The sequence below is a fragment of the Vicugna pacos genome, unplaced genomic scaffold, assembly GCF_048564905.1.
Source record: "Vicugna pacos unplaced genomic scaffold, VicPac4 scaffold_104, whole genome shotgun sequence".
In the NCBI taxonomy this organism is placed as follows: Eukaryota; Metazoa; Chordata; class Mammalia; order Artiodactyla; family Camelidae; genus Vicugna; species Vicugna pacos.
Window position 1 is genome coordinate 1,049,978 of NW_027328784.1, and position 20,346 is coordinate 1,070,323.

Consider the following 20,346-nt stretch of genomic DNA (forward strand, 5'->3'; position numbering starts at 1 on the left):
TGTGCTGGATGAACGAACGTCTCTCCACATGCTCAGTTCTGAGAGATAAATGTGTGTGAAAGCCGTACTTCACCTAGCTTGAAGGGAACACAAAGTTTCTTTTCAGTTGCCAACTCCACTCCATACATATATATGGGGAGGTACAAGCTCCAACTCGGTTTTACAGTGAAAACGGCAGGCACTTCAAACCGGCACTAGGAAAGAGACTGAGAAACCAGAGTAAGGGTTTCTCCTGCAACCCGTTCCCTTTGTGCTGGATGAACGAACGTCTCTCCACATGCTCAGTTCTGAGAGATAAGTGTGTGTGAAAGCCGTCCTTCACCTAGCTTGAAGGGAACACAAAGTTTCTTTTCAGTTGCCAACTCCACTCCATACATATATATGGGGAGGTACAAGCTCCAACTCGGTTTTATAGTGAAAACTGCAGGCACATCAAACCGGCACTAGGAAACAGACTGAGAAACCAGAGTAAGGGTTTCTCCTGCAACCCGTTCCCTTTGTGCTGGATGAACGAACGTCTCTCCACATGCTCAGTTCTGAGAGATAAGTGTGTGTGAAAGCCGTCCTTCACCTAGCTTGAAGGGAACACAAAGTTTCTTTTCAGTTGCCAAATCCACTCCATACATATATATGGGGAGGTACAAGCTCCAACTCGGTTTTACAGTGAAAACGGCAGGCACTTCAAACCAGCACTAGGAAACAGACTGAGAGTCCAGAGTAAGGGTTTCTTCTGCAACCCTTTCCCTTTGTGCTGGATGAACGAACGTCTCTCCACATGCTCAGTTCTGAGAGATAAGTGTGTGTGAAAGCCGTCCTTCACCTAGCTTGAAGGGAACACAAAGTTTCTTTTCAGTTGCCAACTCCACTCCATACATATATATGGGGAGGTACAAGCTCCAACTCGGTTTTACAGTGAAAACGGCAGGCACTTCAAACCGGCACTAGGAAACAGACTGAGAAACCAGAGTAAGGGTTTCTCCTGCAACCCGTTCCCTTTGTGCTGGATGAACGAACGTCTCTCCACATGCTCAGTTCTGAGAGATAAGGGTGTGTGAAAGCCGTCCTTCACCTAGCTTGAAGGGAACACAAAGTTTCTTTTCAGTTGCCAACTCCACTCCATACATATATATGGGGAGGTACAAGCTCCAACTCGGTTTTACAGTGAAAACGGCAGGCACTTCAAACCGGCACTAGGAAACAGACTGAGAAACCAGAGTAAGGGTTTCTCCTGCAACCCGTTCCCTTTGTGCTGGATGAACGAACGTTTCTACACATGCTCAGTTCTGAGAGATAAGTGTGTGTGAAAGCCAATCTTCACCTAGCTTGAAGGGAACACAAAGTTTCTTTTCAGTTGCCAACTCCACTCCATACATATATATGGGGAGGTACAAGCTCCAACTCGGTTTTACAGTGAAAACGGCAGGCACTTCAAACCGGCACTAGGAAACAGACTGAGAAACCAGAGTAAGGGTTTCTCCTGCAACCCGTTCCCTTTGTGCTGGATGAACGAACGTCTCTCCACATGCTCAGTTCTGAGAGATAAGTGTGTGTGAAAGCCGTCCTTCACCTAGCTTGAAGGGAACACAAAGTTTCTTTTCAGTTGCCAACTCCACTCCATACATATATATGGGGAGGTACAAGCTCCAACTCGGTTTTACAGTGAAAACGGCAGGCACTTCAAACCGGCACTAGGAAACAGACTGAGAAACCAGAGTAAGGGTTTCTCCTGCAACCCGTTCCCTTTGTGCTGGATGAACGAACGTCTCTCCACATGCTCAGTTCTGAGAGATAAGTGTGTGTGAAAGCCGTCCTTCACCTAGCTTGAAGGGAACACAAAGTTTCTTTTCAGTTGCCAACTCCACTCCATACATATATATGGGGAGGTACAAGCTCCAACTCGGATTTACAGTGAAAACGGCAGGCACTTCAAACCGGCACTAGGAAACAGACTGAGAAACCAGAGTAAGGGTTTCTCCTGCAACCCGTTCCCTTTGTGCTGGATGAACGAACGTTTCTACACATGCTCAGTTCTGAGAGATAAGTGTGTGTGAAAGCCGTCCTTCACCTAGCTTGAAGGGAACACAAAGTTTCTTTTCAGTTGCCAACTCCACTCCATACATATATATGGGGAGGTACAAGCTCCAACTCGGTTTTACAGTGAAAACGGCAGGCACTTCAAACCGGCACTAGGAAACCGACTGAGAAACCAGAGTAAGGGTTTCTCCTGCAACCCGTTCCCTTTGTGCTGGATGAACGAACGTCTCTCCACATGCTCAGTTCTGAGAGATAAATGTGTGTGAAAGCCGTCCTTCACCTAGCTTGAAGGGAACACAAAGTTTCTTTTCAGTTGCCAACTCCACTCCATACATATATATGGGGAGGTACAAGCTCCAACTCGGTTTTACAGTGAAAACGGCAGGCACTTCAAACCGGCACTAGGAAACAGACTGAGAAACCAGAGTAAGGGTTTCTCCTGCAACCCGTTCCCTTTGTGCTGGATGAACGAACGTCTCTCCACATGCTCAGTTCTGAGAGATAAGTGTGTGTGAAAGCCGTCCTTCACCTAGCTTGAAGGGAACACAAAGTTTCTTTTCAGTGGCCAACTCCACTCCATACATATATATGGGGAGGTACAAGCTCCAACTCGGTTTTACAGTGAAAACGGCAGGCACTTGAAACCGGAACTAGGAAACAGACTGAGAAACCAGAGTAAGGGTTTCTCCTGCAACCCGTTCCCTTTGTGCTGGATGAACGAACGTCTCTCCACATGCTCAGTTCTGAGAGATAAGTGTGTGTGAAAGCCGTCCTTCACCTAGCTTGAAGGGAACACAAAGTTTCTTTTCAGTTGCCAACCCCACTCCATACATATATATGGGGTGGTACAAACTCCAACTCGGTTTTACAGTGAAAACGGCAGGCACTTCAAACCGGCACTAGGAAACAGACAGAGAAACCAGAGTAAGGGTTTCTCCTGCAACCCGTTCCCTTTGTGCTGGATGAACGAACGTCTCTCCACATGCTCAGTTCTGAGAGATAAGTGTGTGTGAAAGCCGTCCTTCACCTAGCTTGAAGGGAACACAAAGTTTCTTTTCAGTTGCCAACTCCACTCCATACATATATATGGGGAGTTACAAGCTCCAACTCGGTTTTGAGGTGAAAACGGCAGGCACTTCAAACCGGCACTAGGAAACAGACTGAGAAACCAGAGTAAGGGTTTCCCCTGCAACCCGTTCCCTTTGTGCTGGATGAACGAACGTCTGTCCACATGCTCAGTTCTGAGAGATAAGTGTGTGTGAAAGCCGTCCTTCACCTAGCTTGAAGGGAACACACAGTTTCTTTTCAGTTGCCAACTCCACTCCATACATATATATGGGGAGGTACAAGCTCCAACTCGGTTTTACAGTGAAAACGGCAGGCACTTCAAACCGGCACTAGGATACCGACTGAGAAACCAGAGTAAGGGTTTCACCTGCAACCCGTTCCCTTTGTGCTGGATGAACGAACGTCTCTCCACATGCTCAGTTCTGAGAGATAAGTGTGTGTGAAAGCCGTCCTTCACATATCTTGAAGGAAAAACAAAGTTTCTTTTCAGTTGCCAACTCCAATCCATACATATATATGGGGAGGTACAAGCTCCAACTCGGTTTTACAGTGAAAACGGCAGGCTCTTCAAACCGGCATTAGGAAACAGACTGAGAAACCAGAGTAAGGGTTTCTCCTGCAACCCGTTCCCTTTGTGCTGGATGAACGAACGTCTCTCCACATGCTCAGTTCTGAGAGATAAGTGTGTGTGAAAGCCGTCCTTCACCTAGCTTGAAGGGAACACAAAGTTTCTTTTCAGTTGCCAACTCCACTCCATACATATATATGGGGAGGTACAAGCTCCAACTCGGTTTTACAGTGAAAACGGCAGGCACTTCAAACCGGCACTAGGAAACAGACTGAGAAACCAGAGTAAGGGTTTCTCCTGCAACCCGTTCCCTTTGTGCTGGATGAACGAACGTCTCTCCACATGCTCAGTTCTGAGAGATAAGTGTGTGTGAAAGCCGTCCTTCACCTAGCTTGAAGGGAACACAAAGTTTCTTTTCAGTTGCCAACACCACTCCATACATATATATGGGGAGGTACAAGCTCCAAATCGGTTTTACACTGAAAACGGCAGGCACTTCAAACCGGCACTAGGAAACAGACTGAGAAACCAGAGTAAGGGTTTCTCCTGCAACCCGTTCCCTTTGTGCTGGATGAACGAACGTCTCTCCACATGCTCAGTTCTGAGAGATAAGTGTGTGTGAAAGCCGTCCTTCACCTAGCTTGAAGGGAACACAAAGTTTCTTTTCAGTTGCCAACTCCACTCCATACATATATAAGGGGAGGTACAAGCTCCAACTCGGTTTTACAGTGAAAACGGCAGACACTTCAAACCGGCACTAGGAAACAGACTGAGAAACCAGAGTAAGGGTTTCCCCTGCAACCCGTTCCCTTTGTGCTGGATGAACGAACGTCTCTCCACATGCTCAGTTCTGGGAGATAAGTGTGTGTGAAAGCCGTCCTTCACCTAGCTTGAAGGGAACACAAAGTTTCTTTTCAGTTGCCAACTCCACTCCATACATATATATGGGGAGGTACAAGCTCCAACTCGGTTTTACAGTGAAAACGGCAGGCACTTCAAACCGGCACTAGGAAACAGACTGAGAAACCAGAGTAAGGGTTTCTCCTGCAACCCGTTCCCTTTGTGCTGGATGAACGAACGTCTCTCCACATGCTCAGTTCTGAGAGATAAGTGTGTGTGAAAGCCGTCCTTCACCTAGCTTGAAGGGAACTCAAAGTTTCTTTTCAGTTGCCAACTCCACTCCATACATATATATGGGGAGGTACAAGCTCCAACTCGGTTTTACAGTGAAAACGGCAGGCACTTCAAACCGGCACTAGGAAACCGACTGAGAAACCAGAGTAAGGGTTTCTCCTGCAACCCGTTCCCTTTGTGCTGGATGAACGAACGTCTCTCCACATGCTCAGTTCTGAGAGATAAGTGTGTGTGAAAGCCGTCCTTCACCTAGCTTGAAGGGAACACAAAGTTTCTTTTCAGTTGCCAACTCCACTCCATACATATATATGGGGAGGTACAAGCTCCAACTCGGTTTTACAGTGAAAACGGCAGGCACTTCAAACCGGCACTAGGAAACAGACTGAGAAACCAGAGTAAGGGTTTCTCCTGCAACCCGTTCCCTTTGTGCTGGATGAACGAACGTCTCTCCACATGCTCAGTTCTGAGAGATAAGTGTGTGTGAAAGCCGTCCTTCACCTAGCTTGAAGGGAACACAAAGTTTCTTTTCAGTTGCCAACTCCACTCCATACATATATATGGGGAGGTACAAGCTCCAACTCGGTTTTACAGTGAAAACGGCAGGCACTTCAAACCGGCACTAGGAAACAGACTGAGAAACCAGAGTAAGGGTTTCTCCTGCAACCCGTTCCCTTTGTGCTGGATGAACGAACGTCTCTCCACATGCTCAGTTCTGAGAGATAAGTGTGTGTGAAAGCCGTCCTTCACCTAGCTTGAAGGGAACACAAAGTTTCTTTTCAGTTGCCAACTCCACTCCATACATATATATGGGGAGGTACAAGCTCCAACTCGGTTTTACAGTGAAAACGGCAGGCACTTCAAACCGGCACTAGGAAACAGACTGAGAAGCCAGAGTAAGGGTTTCTCCTGCAACCCGTTCCCTTTGTGCTGGATGAACGAACGTCTCTCCACATGCTCAGTTCTGAGAGATAAGTGTGTGTGAAAGCCGTCCTTCACCTAGCTTGAAGGGAACACAAAGTTTCTTTCCAGTTGCCAAATCCACTCCATACATATATATGGGGAGGTACAAGCTCCAACTCGGTTTTACAGTGAAAACGGCAGGCACTTCAAACCGGCACTAGGAAACAGACTGAGAAACCAGAGTAAGGGTTTTTCCTGCAACGCGTTCCATTTGTGCTGGATGAACGAACGTCTCTCCACATGCTCAGTTCTGAGAGATAAGTGTGTGTGAAAGCCGTCCTTCACTTAGCTTGAAGGGAACACAAAGTTTCTTTTCAGTTGCCAACTCCACTCCATACATATATATGGGGATGTACAAGCTCCAACTCTGTTTTACAGTGAAAACAGCAGGCACTTCAAACCGGCACTAGGAAACAGACTGAGAGACCAGAGTAAGGGTTTCTCCTGCAACCCGTTCCCTTTGTGCTGGATGAACGAACGTCTCTCCACATGCTCAGTTCTGAGAGATAAGTGTGTGTGAAAGCCGTTCTTCACCTAGCTTGAAGGGAACACAAAGTTTCTTTTCAGTTGCCAACTCCACTCCATACATATATATGGGGAGGTACAAGCTCCAACACGGTTTTACACTGAAAACGGCAGGCACTTCAAACCGGCACTAGGAAACAGACTGAGAAACCAGAGTAAGGGTTTCTCCTGCAACCCGTTCCCTTTGTGCTGGATGAACGAACGTCTCTCCACATGCTCAGTTCTGAGAGATAAGTGTGTGTGAAAGCCGTCCTTCACCTAGCTTGAAGGGAACACAAAGTTTCTTTTCAGTTGCCAACTCCACTCCATATATATATATGGGGAAGTACAAGCTCCAACTCGGTTTTACAGTGAAAACGGCAGGCACTTCAAACCGGCACTAGGAAACAGACTGAGAAACCAGAGTAAGGGTTTCTCCTGCAACCCGTTCCCTTTGTGCTGGATGAACGAACGTCTCTCCACAAGCTCAGTTCTGAGAGATAAGTGTGTGTGAAAGCCGTCCTTCACCTAGCTTGAAGGGAACACAAAGTTTCTTTTCAGTTGTCAACTCCACTCCATACATATATATGGGGAGGTACAAGCTCCAACTCGGTTTTACAGTGAAAACGGCAGGCACTTCAAACCGGCACTAGGAAACAGACTGAGAAACCAGAGTAAGGGTTTCTCCTGCAACCCGTTCCCTTGGTGCTGGATGAACGAACATCTCTCCACATTCTCAGTTCTGAGAGATAAGTGTGTGGAAAGCCGTCCTTCACCTAGCTTGAAGGGAACACAAAGTTTCTTTTCAGTTGCCAACTCCACTCCATACATATATATGGGGAGGTACAAGCTCCAACTCGGTTTTACAGTGAAAACGGCAGGCACTTCAAACCGGCACTAGGAAACAGACTGAGAAACCAGAGTAAGGGTTTCTCCTGCAACCCGTTCCATTTGTGCTGGATGAACGAACGTCTCTCCACATGCTCAGTTCTGAGAGATAAGTGTGTGTGAAAGCCGTCCTTCACCTAGCTTGAAGGGAACACAAAGTTTCTTTTCAGTTGCCAACTCCACTCCATACATATATATGGGGAGGTACAAGCTCCAACTCGGTTTTACAGTGAAAACGGCAGGCACTTCAAACCGGCACTAGGAAACCGACTGAGAATCCAGAGTAATGGTTTCTCCTGCAACGCGTTCCCTTTGTGCTGGATGAACGAACGTCTCTCCACATGCTCAGTTCTGAGAGATAAGTGTGTGTGAAAGCCGTCCTTCACCTAGCTTGAAGGGAACACAAAGTTTCTTTTCAGTTGCCAACTCCACTCCATACATATATATGGGGAGGTACAAGCTCCAACTCGGTTTTACAGTGAAAACGGCAGGCACTTCAAACCGGCACTAGGAAACAGACTGAGAATCCAGAGTAAGGGATTCTCCTGCAACCCGTTCACTTTGTGCTGGATGAACGAACGTCTCTCCACATGCTCAGTTCTGAGAGATAAGTGTGTGTGAAAGCCGTCCTTCACCTAGCTTGAAGGGAACACAAAGTTTCTTTTCAGTTGCCAACACCACTCCATACATATATATGGGGTGGTACAAGCTCCAACTCGGTTTTACAGTGAAAACGGCAGGCACTTCAAACCGGCCCTAGGAAACCGACTGAGAAACCAGAGTAAGGGTTTCTCCTGCAACCCGTTCCCTTTGTGCTGGATGAACGAACGTCTCTCCACATGCTCAGTTCTGAGAGATAAGTGTGTGTGAAAGCCGTCCTTCACCTAGCTTGAAGGGAACACAAAGTTTCTTTTCAGTTGCCAACTCCACTCCATATATATATATGGGGAGGTACAAGCTCCAACTCGGTTTTACAGTGAAAACGGCAGGCACTTCAAACCGGCACTAGGAAACAGACTGAGAAACCAGAGTAAGGGTTTCTCCTGCAACCCGTTCCCTTTGTGCTGGATGAACGAACGTCTCTCCACATGCTCAGTTCTGAGAGATAAGTGTGTGTGAAAGCCGTCCTTCACCTAGCTTGAAGGGAACACAAAGTTTCTTTTCAGTTGCCAACTCCACTCCATACATATATATGGGGAGGTACAAGCTCCAACTCGGTTTTACAGTGAAAACGGCAGGCACTTCAAACCGGCACTAGGAAACAGACTGAGAAACCAGAGTAAGGGTTTCTCCTGCAACCCGTTCCCTTTGTGCTGGATGAACGAACGTCTCTCCACATGCTCAGTTCTGAGAGATAAGTGTGTGTGAAAGCCGTCCTTCACCTAGCTTGAAGGGAACACAAAGTTTCTTTTCAGTTGCCAACTCCACTCCATACATATATATGGGGAGGTACAAGCTCCAACTCGGTTTTACAGTGAAAACGGCAGGCACTTCAAACCGGCACTAGGAAACAGACTGAGAAACCAGAGTAAGGGTTTCTCCTGCAACCCGTTCCCTTTGTGCTGGATGAACGAACGTCTCTCCACATGCTCAGTTCTGAGAGATAAGTGTGTGTGAAAGCCGTCCTTCACCTAGCTTGAAGGGAACACAAAGTTTCTTTTCAGTTGCCAACTCCACTCCATACATATATATGGGGAGGTACAAGCTCCAACTCGGTTTTACAGTGAAAACGGCAGGCACTTCAAACCGGCACTAGGAAACCGATTGAGAAACCAGAGTAAGGGTTTCTACTGCAACCCGTTCCCTTTGTGCTGGATGAACGAACGTCTCTCCACATGCTCAGTTCTGAGAGATAAGTGTGTGTGAAAGCCGTCCTTCACCTAGCTTGAAGGGAACACAAAGTTTCTTTTCAGTTGCCAACTCCACTCCATACATATATATGGGGAGGTACAAGCTCCAACTCGGTTTTACAGTGAAAACGGCAGGCACTTCAAACCGGCACTAGGAAACCGATTGAGAAACCAGAGTAAGGGTTTCTACTGCAACCCGTTCCCTTTGTGCTGGATGAACGAACGTCTCTCCACATGCTCAGTTCTGAGAGATAAGTGTGTGTGAAAGCCGTCCTTCACCTAGCTTGAAGGGAACACAAAGTTTCTTTTCAGTTGCCAACTCCACTCCATACATATATATGGGGAGGTACAAGCTCCAACTCGGTTTTACAGTGAAAACGGCAGGCACTTCAAACCGGCACTAGGAAACAGACTGAGAAACCAGAGTAAGGGTTTCTCCTGCAACCCGTTCCCTTTGTGCTGGATGAACGAACGTCTCTCCACATGCTCAGTTCTGAGAGATAAGTGTGTGTGAAAGCCGTCCTTCACCTAGCTTGAAGGGAACACAAAGTTTCTTTTCAGTTGCCAACTCCACTCCATACATATATATGGGGAGGTACAAGCTCCAACTCGGCTTTACAGTGAAAACGGCAGGCACTTCAAACCGGCACTAGGAAACAGACTGAGAAACCAGAGTAAGGGTTTCTCCTGCAACCCGTTCCCTTTGTGCTGGATGAACGAACGTCTCTCCACATGCTCAGTTCTGAGAGATAAGTGTGTGTGAAAGCCGTCCTTCACCTAGCTTGAAGGGAACACAAAGTTTCTTTTCAGTTGCCAACTCCACTCCATACATATATATGGGGAGGTACAAGCTCCAACTCGGTTTTACAGTGAAAACGGCAGGCACTTCAAACCGGCACTAGGAAACAGACTGAGAAACCAGAGTAAGGGTTTCTCCTGCAACCCGTTCCCTTTGTGCTGGATGAACGAACGTCTCTCCACATGCTCAGTTCTGAGAGATAAGTGTGTGTGAAAGCCGTCCTTCACCTAGCTTGAAGGGAACACAAAGTTTCTTTTCAGTTGCCAACTCCACTCCATACATATATATGGGGAGGTACAAGCTCCAACTCGGTTTTACAGTGAAAACGGCAGGCACTTCAAACCGGCACTAGGAAACAGACTGAGAAACCAGAGTAAGGGTTTCTCCTGCAACCCGTTCCCTTTGTACTGGATGAACGAACGTCTCTCCACATGCTCAGTTCTGAGAGATAAGTGTGTGTGAAAGCCGTCCTTCACCTAGCTTGAAGGGAACACAAAGTTTCTTTTCAGTTGCCAACTCCACTCCATACATATATATGGGGAGGTACAAGCTCCAACTCGGTTTTACAGTGAAAACGGCAGGCACTTCAAACCGGCACTAGGAAACCGATTGAGAAACCAGAGTAAGGGTTTCTACTGCAACCCGTTCCCTTTGTGCTGGATGAACGAACGTCTCTCCACATGCTCAGTTCTGAGAGATAAGTGTGTGTGAAAGCCGTCCTTCACCTAGCTTGAAGGGAACACAAAGTTTCTTTTCAGTTGCCAACTCCACTCCATACATATATATGGGGAGGTACAAGCTCCAACTCGGTTTTACAGTGAAAACGGCAGGCACTTCAAACCGGCACTAGGAAACCGATTGAGAAACCAGAGTAAGGGTTTCTACTGCAACCCGTTCCCTTTGTGCTGGATGAACGAACGTCTCTCCACATGCTCAGTTCTGAGAGATAAGTGTGTGTGAAAGCCGTCCTTCACCTAGCTTGAAGGGAACACAAAGTTTCTTTTCAGTTGCCAACTCCACTCCATACATATATATGGGGAGGTACAAGCTCCAACTCGGTTTTACAGTGAAAACGGCAGGCACTTCAAACCGGCACTAGGAAACAGACTGAGAAACCAGAGTAAGGGTTTCTCCTGCAACCCGTTCCCTTTGTGCTGGATGAACGAACGTCTCTCCACATGCTCAGTTCTGAGAGATAAGTGTGTGTGAAAGCCGTCCTTCACCTAGCTTGAAGGGAACACAAAGTTTCTTTTCAGTTGCCAACTCCACTCCATACATATATATGGGGAGGTACAAGCTCCAACTCGGTTTTACAGTGAAAACGGCAGGCACTTCAAACCGGCACTAGGAAACAGACTGAGAAACCAGAGTAAGGGTTTCTCCTGCAACCCGTTCCCTTTGTGCTGGATGAACGAACGTCTCTCCACATGCTCAGTTCTGAGAGATAAGTGTGTGTGAAAGCCGTCCTTCACCTAGCTTGAAGGGAACACAAAGTTTCTTTTCAGTTGCCAACTCCACTCCATACATATATATGGGGAGGTACAAGCTCCAACTCGGTTTTACAGTGAAAACGGCAGGCACTTCAAACCGGCACTAGGAAACAGACTGAGAAACCAGAGTAAGGGTTTCTCCTGCAACCCGTTCCCTTTGTGCTGGATGAACGAACGTCTCTCCACATGCTCAGTTCTGAGAGATAAGTGTGTGTGAAAGCCGTCCTTCACCTAGCTTGAAGGGAACACAAAGTTTCTTTTCAGTTGCCAACTCCACTCCATACATATATATGGGGAGGTACAAGCTCCAACTCGGTTTTACAGTGAAAACGGCAGGCACTTCAAACCGGCACTAGGAAACAGACTGAGAAACCAGAGTAAGGGTTTCTCCTGCAACCCGTTCCCTTTGTGCTGGATGAACGAACGTCTCTCCACATGCTCAGTTCTGAGAGATAAGTGTGTGTGAAAGCCGTCCTTCACCTAGCTTGAAGGGAACACAAAGTTTCTTTTCAGTTGCCAACTCCACTCCATACATATATATGGGGAGGTACAAGCTCCAACTCGGTTTTACAGTGAAAACGGCAGGCACTTCAAACCGGCACTAGGAAACAGACTGAGAAACCAGAGTAAGGGTTTCTCCTGCAACCCGTTCCCTTTGTGCTGGATGAACGAACGTCTCTCCACATGCTCAGTTCTGAGAGATAAGTGTGTGTGAAAGCCGTCCTTCACCTAGCTTGAAGGGAACACAAAGTTTCTTTTCAGTTGCCAACTCCACTCCATACATATATATGGGGAGGTACAAGCTCCAACTCGGTTTTACAGTGAAAACGGCAGGCACTTCAAACCGGCACTAGGAAACAGACTGAGAAACCAGAGTAAGGGTTTCTCCTGCAACCCGTTCCCTTTGTACTGGATGAACGAACGTCTCTCCACATGCTCAGTTCTGAGAGATAAGTGTGTGTGAAAGCCGTCCTTCACCTAGCTTGAAGGGAACACAAAGTTTCTTTTCAGTTGCCAACTCCACTCCATACATATATATGGGGAGGTACAAGCTCCAACTCGGTTTTACAGTGAAAACGGCAGGCACTTCAAACCGGCACTAGGAAACAGACTGAGAAACCAGAGTAAGGGTTTCTCCTGCAACCCGTTCCCTTTGTGCTGGATGAACGAACGTCTCTCCACATGCTCAGTTCTGAGAGATAAGTGTGTGTGAAAGCCGTCCTTCACCTAGCTTGAAGGGAACACAAAGTTTCTTTTCAGTTGCCAACTCCACTCCATACATATATATGGGGAGGTACAAGCTCCAACTCGGTTTTACAGTGAAAACGGCAGGCACTTCAAACCGGCACTAGGAAACAGACTGAGAAACCAGAGTAAGGGTTTCTCCTGCAACCCGTTCCCTTTGTGCTGGATGAACGAACGTCTCTCCACATGCTCAGTTCTGAGAGATAAGTGTGTGTGAAAGCCGTCCTTCACCTAGCTTGAAGGGAACACAAAGTTTCTTTTCAGTTGCCAACTCCACTCCATACATATATATGGGGAGGTACAAGCTCCAACTCGGTTTTACAGTGAAAACGGCAGGCACTTCAAACCGGCACTAGGAAACCGATTGAGAAACCAGAGTAAGGGTTTCTACTGCAACCCGTTCCCTTTGTGCTGGATGAACGAACGTCTCTCCACATGCTCAGTTCTGAGAGATAAGTGTGTGTGAAAGCCGTCCTTCACCTAGCTTGAAGGGAACACAAAGTTTCTTTTCAGTTGCCAACTCCACTCCATACATATATATGGGGAGGTACAAGCTCCAACTCGGTTTTACAGTGAAAACGGCAGGCACTTCAAACCGGCACTAGGAAACCGATTGAAAAACCAGAGTAAGGGTTTCTCCTGCAACCCGTTCCCTTTGTGCTGGATGAACGAACGTCTCTCCACATGCTCAGTTCTGAGAGATAAGTGTGTGTGAAAGCCGTCCTTCACCTAGCTTGAAGGGAACACAAAGTTTCTTTTCAGTTGCCAACTCCACTCCATACATATATATGGGGAGGTACAAGCTCCAACTCGGTTTTATAGTGAAAACTGCAGGCACTTCAAACCGGCACTAGGAAACAGACTGAGAAACCAGAGTAAGGGTTTCTCCTGCAACCCGTTCACTTTGTGCTGGATGAACGAACGTCTCTCCACATGCTCAGTTCTGAGAGATAAGTGTGTGTGAAAGCCGTCCTTCACCTAGCTTGAAGGGAACACAAAGTTTCTTTTCAGTTGCCAACTCCACTCCATACATATATATGGGGAGGTACAAGCTCCAACTCGGTTTTACAGTGAAAACGGCAGGCACTTCAAACCGGCACTAGGAAACAGACTGAGAAACCAGAGTAAGGGTTTCTCCTGCAACCCGTTCCCTTTGTGCTGGATGAACGAACGTCTCTCCACATGCTTAGTTCTGAGAGATAAGTGTGTGTGAAAGCCGTCCTTCACCTATCTTGAAGGGAACACAAAGTTTCTTTTCAGTTGCCAACTCCACTCCATACATATATATGGGGAGGTACAAGCTCCAACTCGGTTTTACAGTGATAACGGCAGGCAGTTCAAACCGGCACTAGGAAACAGACTGAGAAACCAGAGTAAGGGTTTCTCCTGCAACCCGTTCCCTTTGTGCTGGATGAACGAACGTCTCTCCACATGCTCAGTTCTGAGAGATAAGGGTGTGTGAAAGCCGTCCTTCACCTAGCTTGAAGGGAACACAAAGTTTCTTTTCAGTTGCCAACTCCACTCCATACATATATATGGGGAGGTACAAGCTCCAACTCGGTTTTACAGTGAAAACGGCAGGCACTTCAAACCGGCACTAGGAAACAGACTGAGAAACCAGAGTAAGGGTTTCTCCTGCAACCCGTTCCCTTTGTGCTGGATGAACGAACGTCTCTCCACATGCTCAGTTCTGAGAGATAAGGGTGTGTGAAAGCCGTCCTTCACCTAGCTTGAAGGGAACACAAAGTTTCTTTTCAGTTGCCAACTCCACTCCATACATATATATGGGGAGGTACAAGCTCCAACTCGGTTTTACAGTGAAAACGGCAGGCACTTCAAACGGGCACTAGGAAACAGACTGAGAAACCAGAGTAAGGGTTTCTCCTGCAACCCGTTCCCTTTGTGCTGGATGAACGAACGTCTCTCCACATGCTCAGTTCTGAGAGATAAGTGTGTGTGAAAGCCGTCCTTCACCTAGCTTGAAGGGAACACAAAGTTTCTTTTCAGTTGCCAACTCCACTCCATACATATATATGGGGAGGTACAAGCTCCAACTCGGTTTTACAGTGAAAACGGCAGGCACTTCAAACCGGCACTAGGAAACAGACTGAGAAACCAGAGTAAGGGTTTCTCCTGCAACCCGTTCCCTTTGTGCTGGATGAACGAACGTCTCTCCACATGCTCAGTTCTGAGAGATAAGTGTGTGTGAAAGCCGTCCTTCACCTAGCTTGAAGGGAACACAAAGTTTCTTTTCAGTTGCCAACTCCACTCCATACATATATATGGGGAGGTACAAGCTCCAACTCGGTTTTACAGAGAAAACGGCAGGCACTTCAAACCGGCACTAGGAAACCGATTGAGAAACCAGGGTAAGGGTTTCTACTGCAACCCGTTCCCTTTGTGCTGGATCAACGAACGTCTCTCCACATGCTCAGTTCTGAGAGATATGTGTGTGTGAAAGCCGTCCTTCACCTAGCTTGAAGGGAACACAAAGTTTCTTTTCAGTTGCCAACTCCACTCCATACATATATATGGGGAGGTACAAGCTCCAACTCGGTTTTATAGTGAAAACTGCAGGCACATCAAACCGGCACTAGGAAACAGACTGAGAAACCAGAGTAAGGGTTTCTCCTGCAACCCGTTCCCTTTGTGCTGGATGAACGAACGTCTCTCCACATGCTCAGTTCTGAGAGATAAGTGTGTGTGAAAGCCGTCCTTCACCTAGCTTGAAGGGAACACAAAGTTTCTTTTCAGTTGCCAACTCCACTCCATACATATATATGGGGAGGTACAAGCTCCAACTCGGTTTTACAGTGAAAACGGCAGGCACTTCAAACCGGCACTAGGAAACAGACTGAGAAACCAGAGTAAGGGTTTCTCCTGCAACCCGTTCCCTTTGTGCTGGATGAACGAACGTCTCTCCACATGCTCAGTTCTGAGAGATAAGTGTGTGTGAAAGCCATCCTTCACCTAGCTTGAAGGGAACACAAAGTTTCTTTTCAGTTGCCAACTCCACTCCATACATATATATGGGGAGGTACAAGCTCCAACTCGGTTTTACAGTGAAAACGGCAGGCACTTCAAACCGGCACTAGGAAACCGATTGAGAAACCAGAGTAAGGGTTTCTACTGCAACCCGTTCCCTTTGTGCTGGATGAACGAACATCTCTCCACATGCTCAGTTCTGAGAGATAAGTGTGTGTGAAAGCCGTCCTTCACCTAGCTTGAAGGGAACACAAAGTTTCTTTTCAGTTGCCAACTCCACTCCATACATATATATGGGGAGGTACAAGCTCCAACTCGGTTTTATAGTGAAAACTGCAGGCACATCAAACCGGCACTAGGAAACTGACTGAGAAACCAGAGTAAGGGTTTCTCCTGCAACCCGTTCCCTTTGTGCTGGATGAACGAACGTCTCTCCACATGCTCAGTTCTGAGAGATAAGTGTGTGTGAAAGCCGTCCTTCACCTAGCTTGAAGGGAACACAAAGTTTCTTTTCAGTTGCCAACTCCACTCCATACATATATATGGGGAGGTACAAGCTCCAACTCGGTTTTACAGTGAAAACGGCAGGCACTTCAAACCGGCACTAGGAAACAGACTGAGAAACCAGAGTAAGGGTTTCTCCTGCAACCCGTTCCCTTTGTGCTGGATGAACGAACGTCTCTCCACATGCTCAGTTCTGAGAGATAAGTGTGTGTGAAAGCCGTCCTTCACCTAGCTTGAAGGGAACACAAAGTTTCTTTTCAGTTGCCAACTCCACTCCATACATATATATGGGGAGGTACAAGCTCCAACTCGGTTTTACAGTGATAACGGCAGGCAGTTCAAACCGGCACTAGGAAACAGACTGAGAAACCAGAGTAAGGGTTTCTCCTGCAACCCGTTCCCTTTGTGCTGGATGAACGAACGTCTCTCCACATGCTCAGTTCTGAGAGATAAGGGTGTGTGAAAGCCGTCCTTCACCTAGCTTGAAGGGAACACAAAGTTTCTTTTCAGTTGCCAACTCCACTCCATACATATATATGGGGAGGTACAAGCTCCAACTCGGTTTTACAGTGAAAACGGCAGGCACTTCAAACCGGCACTAGGAAACAGACTGAGAAACCAGAGTAAGGGTTTCTCCTGCAACCCGTTCCCTTTGTGCTGGATGAACGAACGTCTCTCCACATGCTCAGTTCTGAGAGATAAGGGTGTGTGAAAGCCGTCCTTCACCTAGCTTGAAGGGAACACAAAGTTTCTTTTCAGTTGCCAACTCCACTCCATACATATATATGGGGAGGTACAAGCTCCAACTCGGTTTTACAGTGAAAACGGCAGGCACTTCAAACGGGCACTAGGAAACAGACTGAGAAACCAGAGTAAGGGTTTCTCCTGCAACCCGTTCCCTTTGTGCTGGATGAACGAACGTCTCTCCACATGCTCAGTTCTGAGAGATAAGTGTGTGTGAAAGCCGTCCTTCACCTAGCTTGAAGGGAACACAAAGTTTCTTTTCAGTTGCCAACTCCACTCCATACATATATATGGGGAGGTACAAGCTCCAACTCGGTTTTACAGTGATAACGGCAGGCAGTTCAAACCGGCACTAGGAAACAGACTGAGAAACCAGAGTAAGGGTTTCTCCTGCAACCCGTTCCCTTTGTGCTGGATGAACGAACGTCTCTCCACATGCTCAGTTCTGAGAGATAAGGGTGTGTGAAAGCCGTCCTTCACCTAGCTTGAAGGGAACACAAAGTTTCTTTTCAGTTGCCAACTCCACTCCATACATATATATGGGGAGGTACAAGCTCCAACTCGGTTTTACAGTGAAAACGGCAGGCACTTCAAACCGGCACTAGGAAACAGACTGAGAAACCAGAGTAAGGGTTTCTCCTGCAACCCGTTCCCTTTGTGCTGGATGAACGAACGTCTCTCCACATGCTCAGTTCTGAGAGATAAGGGTGTGTGAAAGCCGTCCTTCACCTAGCTTGAAGGGAACACAAAGTTTCTTTTCAGTTGCCAACTCCACTCCATACATATATATGGGGAGGTACAAGCTCCAACTCGGTTTTACAGTGAAAACGGCAGGCACTTCAAACCGGCACTAGGAAACAGACTGAGAAACCAGAGTAAGGGTTTCTCCTGCAACCCGTTCCCTTTGTGCTGGATGAACGAACGTCTCTCCACATGCTCAGTTCTGAGAGATAAGTGTGTGTGAAAGCCGTCCTTCACCTAGCTTGAAGGGAACACAAAGTTTCTTTTCAGTTGCCAACTCCACTCCATACATATATATGGGGAGGTACAAGCTCCAACTCGGTTTTACAGTGAAAACGGCAGGCACTTCAAACCGGCACTAGGAAACAGACTGAGAAACCAGAGGAAGGGTTTCTCCTGCAACCCGTTCCCTTTGTGCTGGATGAACGAACGTCTCTCCACATGCTCAGTTCTGAGAGATAAGGGTGTGTGAAAGCCGTCCTTCACCTAGCTTGAAGGGAACACAAAGTTTCTTTTCAGTTGCCAACTCCACTCCATACATATATATGGGGAGGTACAAGCTCCAACTCGGTTTTACAGTGAAAACGGCAGGCACTTCAAACGGGCACTAGGAAACAGACTGAGAAACCAGAGTAAGGGTTTCTCCTGCAACCCGTTCCCTTTGTGCTGGATGAACGAACGTCTCTCCACATGCTCAGTTCTGAGAGATAAGTGTGTGTGAAAGCCGTCCTTCACCTAGCTTGAAGGGAACACAAAGTTTCTTTTCAGTTGCCAACTCCACTCCATACATATATATGGGGAGGTACAAGCTCCAACTCGGTTTTACAGTGATAACGGCAGGCAGTTCAAACCGGCACTAGGAAACAGACTGAGAAACCAGAGTAAGGGTTTCTCCTGCAACCCGTTCCCTTTGTGCTGGATGAACGAACGTCTCTCCACATGCTCAGTTCTGAGAGATAAGGGTGTGTGAAAGCCGTCCTTCACCTAGCTTGAAGGGAACACAAAGTTTCTTTTCAGTTGCCAACTCCACTCCATACATATATATGGGGAGGTACAAGCTCCAACTCGGTTTTACAGTGAAAACGGCAGGCACTTCAAACCGGCACTAGGAAACAGACTGAGAAACCAGAGTAAGGGTTTCTCCTGCAACCCGTTCCCTTTGTGCTGGATGAACGAACGTCTCTCCACATGCTCAGTTCTGAGAGATAAGGGTGTGTGAAAGCCGTCCTTCACCTAGCTTGAAGGGAACACAAAGTTTCTTTTCAGTTGCCAACTCCACTCCATACATATATATGGGGAGGTACAAGCTCCAACTCGGTTTTACAGTGAAAACGGCAGGCACTTCAAACCGGCACTAGGAAACAGACTGAGAAACCAGAGTAAGGGTTTCTCCTGCAACCCGTTCCCTTTGTGCTGGATGAACGAACGTCTCTCCACATGCTCAGTTCTGAGAGATAAGTGTGTGTGAAAGCCGTCCTTCACCTAGCTTGAAGGGAACACAAAGTTTCTTTTCAGTTGCCAACTCCACTCCATACATATATATGGGGAGGTACAAGCTCCAACTCGGTTTTACAGTGAAAACGGCAGGCACTTCAAACCGGCACTAGGAAACAGACTGAGAAACCAGAGGAAGGGTTTCTCCTGCAACCCGTTCCCTTTGTGCTGGATGAACGAACGTCTCTCCACATGCTCAGTTCTGAGAGATAAGTGTGTGTGAAAGCCGTCCTTCACCTAGCTTGAAGGGAACACAAAGTTTCTTTTCAGTTGCCAACTCCACTCCATACATATATATGGGGAGGTACAAGCTCCAACTCGGTTTTACAGAGAAAACGGCAGGCACTTCAAACCGGCACTAGGAAACCGCTTGAGAAACCAGAGTAAGGGTTTCTACTGCAACCCGTTCCCTTTGTGCTGGATCAACGAACGTCTCTCCACATGCTCAGTTCTGAGAGATATGTGTGTGTGAAAGCCGTCCTTCACCTAGCTTGAAGGGAACACAAAGTTTCTTTTCAGTTGCCAAATCCACTCCATACATATATATGGGGAGGTACAAGCTCCAACTCGGTTTTATAGTGAAAACTGCAGGCACATCAAACCGGCACTAGGAAACAGACTGAGAAACCAGAGTAAGCGTTTCTCCTGCAACCCGTTCACTTTGTGCTGGATGAACGAACGTCTCTCCACATGCTCAGTTCTGAGAGATAAGTGTGTGTGAAAGCCGTCCTTCACCTAGCTTGAAGGGAACACAAAGTTTCTTTTCAGTTGCCAACTCCACTCCATACATATATATGGGGAGGTACAAGCTCCAACTCGGTTTTACAGTGAAAACGGCAGGCACTTCAAACCGGCACTAGGAAACAGACTGAGAAACCAGAGTAAGGGTTTCTCCTGCAACCCGTTCCCTTTGTGCTGGATGAACGAACGTCTCTCCACATGCTCAGTTCTGAGAGATAAGTGTGTGTGAAAGCCGTCCTTCACCTAGCTTGAAGGGAACACAAAGTTTCTTTTCAGTTGCCAACTCCACTCCATACATATATATGGGGAGGTACAAGCTCCAACTCGGTTTTACAGTGAAAACGGCAGGCACTTCAAACCGGCACTAGGAAACCGATTGAGAAACCAGAGTAAGGGTTTCTACTGCAACCCGTTCCCTTTGTGCTGGATGAACGAACGTCTCTCCACATGCTCAGTTCTGAGAGATAAGTGTGTGTGAAAGCCGTCCTTCACCTAGCTTGAAGGGAACACAAAGTTTCTTTTCAGTTGCCAACTCCACTCCATACATATATATGGGGAGGTACAAGCTCCAACTCGGTTTTATAGTGAAAACTGCAG